This window comes from Mizuhopecten yessoensis, unplaced genomic scaffold (genome assembly GCF_002113885.1).
Source record: "Mizuhopecten yessoensis strain PY_sf001 unplaced genomic scaffold, ASM211388v2 scaffold1419, whole genome shotgun sequence".
NCBI lineage: Eukaryota > Metazoa > Mollusca > Bivalvia > Pectinida > Pectinidae > Mizuhopecten > Mizuhopecten yessoensis.
Genome location: NW_018404037.1, coordinates 395,075 through 402,325, shown reverse-complemented (window position 1 = coordinate 402,325; position 7,251 = coordinate 395,075). Strand labels below are relative to the sequence as shown.

Sequence of the window (7,251 nt, the reverse complement as noted above, 5' to 3'; positions counted from 1 at the left end):
CGTATCCAATGGCGCTGCCACCGTCTAATCGATTATTAGTGGATGGTTATATTGTGATGTTTGACTGATACCCCAATATATAAACCAGAAGTGCATGTACAAATAAAGACAGGGGCGTGCGTTAAATGAGTCGATGGACACCTCTAACGGGGTGATAAATTGTCCCCTCCTCTGACACCTCTAAACGGTCCTTATCCGGATTATAGAGACCCCTCGGTCAACTCCTGTCACACATGTGGTTGAGAATTAAAATATAGTCATTTCAGCGCATTTACTGATGAGTTTTGTGGTATTGAGAGACACTATCCAAGGTTCGCTATCACATAGCATCCGAACCAGCTTGAGGGATATTCAACTCCACACAACTCACGTCCTCGTCGTCGGGGAAATAGTATCGGCCGACATTATTTCTACGTAGATTTATACAGAAGTATTGCCGTGTGTTTTCAGACGTAAGTATACACATGTCACATAGGCATTGTTGGCAACACTAGTCACACGACTTTACTTAATCCAGAGTTTGCTCACTTGGACAGCAACGATTTGTTTAGAAGTTGTGTTATTGCGAGGTCATATCTTCCCGGCACCTTTTCAAATATTATAGACCAATCAGACCATCTGTGTAATGAATATGGAATGAACAGAATGGGATTAGCTTACTATGATGTCGTATCGGTAAGTGGATCAGTTTTGAAATATTATGTGACTTGAGTTTTGTACAGTTATTTTTCAATCCTCGGATATTTTCAGGTGTAAGTGGAACAGGCGGTGATCTAATGTTGACAACCTATTGTGTTTTATGTTGACTTATGTACAGCAGATATGTTTGTGATCCGCTATGCATGCTTCCAAATGTGCACATGTGCTTTCCACATATGGTAGATTGGTAATGTTATGATATTTTCTCTCTCTTCAGTATTTTTAAAGCTTCGAGTAAGTAAAAAAGTACTTTAAATCTATAAGATGATCGGTCTTGCATGGCTGTATCCGTATGTGTGTGCTAAGGTGTGTGTGTGTATTTTCGTGCAAGTAAACACAATCCATGCCCTGTCTAATAATGTAACGATACTGTACACATTTGTATCACAGGACACATAACGATTCTTTGTTAAAGATTATATAAAGTCGTGGAAAGTCTTGCCGCGCGTGCTCAAAGTTGACAAACATCATATCGCCCGGCGCGTGTCTAAATTCGGGGTCTCACATTTTGTGTGTGCACACCAATCGCCATTTGGAGAGAAAAAAAAAAGTAAAAATAAATTATGAATAGTACATCTATCTTCGTAAAATGATTCTCTATCGACAAAACCAGCGATTAACTGCTCAGGTAGTAGCGACACATGGAAGTTTGTTTTTTGAAAGATTCACTTTAAGAAAACAAACTCTTTACTACTTGGGTAATACACATATAGCATACAATTGTTCATTGTAGGTACTTGTTCAAGTTATTGTTTTCACCATTGGAATAAAAGAAATATGGAAGGTACAAATATATCAAATCCAATGAATATTTGGATACACGGTAGAACGTAATGGAATGTGGAAGGCTTCAAAAGTTTAAATCTCCAATAGTGCGAGCAACAGGTCAACTTTCCTCATAGCGTTGTCCCTTTATCAGAGGGCACGGAATTCTCCTTGATGGGTAGGATGTACTATCAGTTAATTCTTTTGACCATGTTCAAACCTTCAGGTGTGAATTCACAGTTTCGCACAGCATAAACTAGAATGTGTTTACCGTGCCATGCTATTGCTGGGAGAAAGAGGCACCTTTTTGGTCTAACAACAGAATGTATTCCAATGAAGACTGGGCTGTTAAATAGTTCTAAACTGTCTAGTGAAGAAAGAAATCTAGTTTATACGAAAGCTATGAAGGACGGGATATCGTGTGTTTGCCTTTAATTCCACTTATATAGATTACTGAATGTTTGTAAATTATTTATATTTCGTTAGGTGTTTAATTTTGTTCACGAGAAGAGGAAACGCAGATCCGAATACTGACAAGGTACAAATAAACAATAACAAACCCAGCCTTTTTCTATTTCATAAATGCAACTCCTTGGAAACATATCATTGAACAAACAACCACGTTATCAAAAATTGACCGATTAATTTATGTTCAATAAATAATTGGTTTTCTGTTTATTTTGATTTAATGAATAATTAATTGGTTTACTGTAAAAATATCCTCCCGATGTATTGCTTATTTTATTGCCTACCAATGGTTAATAGATTGACGGTTTCAGTAATGCATTGTTTTATTAGCTCAATATTAAATAAATCACAATTTTTTCGGTTTAATTTTTATCTCTCTTGAAATGTGGTGTTTATTGCTAGTTATGTAATTCAGAGAATGAAATCATAGTGTAAATAATATCAAATATACTGATGACGCCATTATATATACTAGTATATATTAGACTGGTTACTATCATAATTTTTGTTCAGATTTTCCTTTCCGTATGCCACATTTCTTCCTTTTTACAGTGGTCATCAAATCGCTCCTCACCTTCGCATCTCCTCTCTTGTTTGCCGTGCAACCATTGGTGAAGTCCATTAATCGCATACCGTTATTGATGTAACGAAAAGATTTTAAAATATGGTTACAATACATATGTATCTTTGGTATCTAGTATGGCTTTGCAATTCCACTATAAGATTGGGCAATGTTCTCCATGTACTATAGCGATGCTTTATCGGACATTGTAGATAATCTAGTCTTTGATGATTTGTTTTTGGTAAATATTTTCGCCATCCACCTTTTCGTTGAGAACGATCGAATGGTTTTATTTACTCTTCCGTGAATGCAAGAAAGCGTGATAAGATGATGGACGTAACGTTACCAACATGCGGGACTTTAAAGTTCTGTATATGGCAAAGAATATAGAACGCAGGTCATAACTATATACGTAGAACACAGTACGCAAAGAACGGAACGTAGAACACAGAACGAAGTTTATAACTAAATACGTGGAACCCAAAACGTAGAATATAACACATAGAACGGCTCACGCAGAGTTCTCAAATGCCTATAGATATATTGCGGATGTTGATCGTATTTTAATATAATATTGAATTCGATATAATGTCGTTTCACACTTGGAAGCTTGACGAGTTTGTCTATAACATACCACGAGGTGATCCTATGGGATGTCTTTATGTCGAGGCTTTTCCAGAATCGCGAACTTTCACTCTCGTCCACTGTACGATTGGATTGACCAATTTATCTGTTCTGTGTTAAGTTGCCCTCTTTCAGAAGCGGAACCGTCACACTCTGCCAGCATGTATCTGCTGTCCTCACTGCATTGGTTTACTCGCTCTACTCTCTACTGTAGACAATTGCCTTAATGACCAAACATCTGTCGCAATGTTGAGAAAACCACTACAACAAAAAACTGTCCCTATATGTTGGTTGTACCTGCCACCAGGGTTTGATACGTCCTTTATCACAATTGTGTGCAGCTGTGTCATAATTTGGAACATGTTTGATATACTAGAATAACGTTTCTATGACGTCAGACGTTCGGAAACAATTTGATTAGTGAGATAGTCGTGGGAAAACAAAAACAACGAACATTGATTTTTAATATTGTCACCGCCAAAACATCATGTTTTACCCCTATCAGTGCTATAGATCGGAACATGTACCAGCTAGACAGCTATAGTGGAAAGTTTGTACTCAAAGAAATGTTCAAACGACGTCGATAACACACAAAGTAATTAACACAAACCGGTAATTTACACTGTGTTCATGTAACAGGGTCCTGAAAATAACGATTTTACGATATCTTAGATTAGTTTGCGAGTACAATCAAGCATGAATCTTTTTTTTTTTTTTTTTTAATGAATGAAATTAATACAATTAATCGCGAACATGACAAACTCGATCACAAAAAGACGTTTCTCAAAATATGAATATCTAAAGTAACATTTTAAAGGTCAAATAGAAATCAAGCAAAAACTAGTAAATACACGTTACAATCATATAGATGTTTAATTAATGGAAAACTATTACAAACAGGTTGAAAAATAATGTTTTGGATCTTATGAACCTCTTTACAATTCGCCCTGTTTTTACGTTATTGCAATCAAAATATATTACACCATAAAAGCAAGTTCCTAGCGTAGGGATGTATATATGAAGACAACTTCAGACATGAAAACTCCTACGTAAGTAAAACATATCGTTCAGCTCCACAGTTCACACAAAAGGCTATCAATGGCGATATTGGAGTTTGTACGTACACAACCAATTGGGCGTGTCGTCCCGGTAACGCGCCAACGAGTGTTATACGCCTAGGGCTACTTTCTTCACTTGTCGGGATATTTCGTTGCTTAGGGTTGCACGCAAATGCGTATCTTGCAAAACTATGGAATATTAAAGAGACACGATCGGTTATTTTAATTACAAAACTTTAATATCTTTTCATATTTCGTACGGAAATATTTTGTTTCATTCTACATTATTTATACCTACTTTTTTAGTAATCAATAATGAATAAATAATTTCATTTCCTTGATTCAATTTCGACAGACAAGAAATTTGTAAAATCTCTAAGATGAGTGGTGATCTCTGTGACTACGCTTGTAATTATGTATGCTTTGTAAAGGGACATTATTATTCTCATCATTGGGACGTCAGTAGTTAAATATTTCGGTAATCTTTAAAGTCACGTTTTAATTTTGATAAAAGGGAGGTAAGTGTTATGTATGATGGTAACATTGGGTCTTTATCTTATTTTCGATCATTCCTGAATACGACTTCCGGTGGTATTCAACATTGATTTGAGTCTAATGTCAAAAACAAATATAACGTTCAAAATAAAAATGACCATTTATAGGTAGTGCTGAGTCAAGGGACCTAAGGAACTGTTCTCGTTCTCAAATTGTTAAGTGGAGAAAATCAAAGACAAGTCTGTATCGTTAATCGAAAACCATTCCGTTAATGAAACAGACTAACTTCTGTCATACACCAACAACTCGTCAGTGTGAATGTTAAAATTCAATTAAATTTAAAACATATTGTTCAATTCGATGTATAACAATTTAACATTTGTTTCCCATGTTTTACAGCTGCTAGCTATATGTCAGCCCGTTAGATAGTCCATTTTCACGTAAAGTTGGTGAGATATCACGATAGTTTTGAATATTGAATTAGGAACATCATATAAAAGCCATTTCCGAAACAAGAGTCGGTGGCCATGCACGTTTGCTAGGTCGAGCTGTCATTGAGAACTCGCTGTTTGAAAGGCTTACACATCCATTCCGAGGCAATATGAATAGGGCATGCATTCAAATAAGATATATTATCATATACATGTCCGTGATATGGATTGTTTTTCATGTATGATACTGCAAGCTGTGCGTAGCCCTAGTCTCGTTCAACCAGACGCCTGATCACTTTGTAATTCAAGAGTCTGGTCAAAAACACAGTACTATAACATAATCACCACTAGAGGGCAGTGATTTTACTTTCGTTTCATTAATGGCACTAGTGGTGCACAGGTGCTGGACACACTAATAGTAATATGATGTTTATACTATATATTTTCACATCATATCACTATTTGTGTCCAGCACCTGTGTAATTTTGGGTTGTTGATGTCGATCTTAATTTCATAAACAACCGAGGAAGAAATGTATATATCATCAACTTTTTCTGTACCCAGTTTGCAGTGATTTCAGTGGAAAAGATGATATAATTTCATCGATGGTATCAAAGGTCGCAGTCATCTTTAAAAGGGTGTGTCTACCTTTGACCAATGAAATCATTCACCAGATTTCTGCTAATCCTCGTTATGACTTAACGAAACGATATCGTAGAATTTGTCCAGACTCTCTGTTCGGCGTAGCTGGCGCAGACAAGAGTCTGGTTGAACGAGACTATGCATAGCCCATATCCCGGGCCAATCCATTTCCGTCCGGCGCACGCAAAATCAGCCCAGCACTGGCCATATCCGTTTAACTTCCGATTGAATACTTTTCAGAAAAATCACCACTTTATATCCGTCTGTATATACTATACTTTTCATAGTGTTTTATCTAAAGTAGAATGTGATTGTAGTTAAGCTCAAGTGATATCAGTTTTCTGCCAATTTTGTGTGTTATTGCTTATACTTTTGATGTTATGGACGGTATAAAATAGTATATAAAGCTTAAGGTTACTGTATGCTCATTTCCATGCCCACTCCGTATCAGCCCTCGACGCCTATGAGCCCTCGGGCCTCCGGCCCGTCGATCTGATATGGAAGTGTCGGGCTGATACGGAGTGTGCTATTGTAATGGCTATATGATAACCTCTAACTAATGCAACATACACACTTGTAACGCAGGAAAAAAGTGGATATCATAAGGTTATACTTAACTGAGTGTGTAAGTTTATCAACACACAACACTACACTTAGCCTGACACAGACAGTTATATGTTACCCTACACTTCATCCATGTTTATATTTACCCACATACAACACTACACTTAGCCTGACATTTACAACACTACACTTAGCCTGACACATACAACACTTCACTTAGCCTGACACATACAACATTACACTTAGCATGACACATACAACACTACACTCAGCCTGACACATACAACACTACACTTAGCCTGACACATACAACACTACACTTAGCATGACCCATACAACACGACACTTAGCCTGACACAGACAACACTACACTTAGCCTGAAACAGACAACACTACACTTAGCCTGACACATACAACACTACACTAAGCGTGACACATACAACACTACACTTAGCCTGACACATACAACACTACACTTAGCCTGACGCATACAACACTACACTTAGCCTGACACTTACAACACTACACTTAGCCTGAAACAGACAACACGACACTTAGCCTGACACAGACAACACGACACTTAGCCTGACACATACAACACTACACTAAGCCTGACACATACAACACTACACTTAGCCTGACCCATACAACGCTACACTTAGCCTGAAACAGACAACACGACACTTAGCCTGACACAGACAACACTACACTTAGCCTGAAACAGACAACACGACACTTAGCCTGACACTTACAACGCTACACTTAGCCTGAAACAGACAACACGACACTTAGCCTGAAACTTACAACGCTACACTTAGCCTGACACATACAACACTACACTACACCTGACACATACAACACAACACTACACCTGACACATACAAAACTACACTTAACCTGACACATACAAAACTACACATAGAATGACACATACAACATTACA

The 7,251-nt window shown here is 37.3% G+C and overlaps 1 protein-coding gene across 1 annotated transcript in view; it reads left to right on the top strand.

The window, feature by feature from the left end:
• The first annotated feature begins 599 nt into the window (after window positions 1–599).
• The window catches only part of LOC110462055 (protein Wnt-9a-like), an 82,070-nt gene continuing 75,418 nt past the window's right edge, over window positions 600–7,251 (top strand). Inside the window, exon 1 of the mRNA XM_021515838.1 lies at window positions 600–675. The gene's annotated coding sequence lies outside the window, so the exon portion shown is untranslated. The remainder of the gene's footprint in view (window positions 676–7,251) is intronic.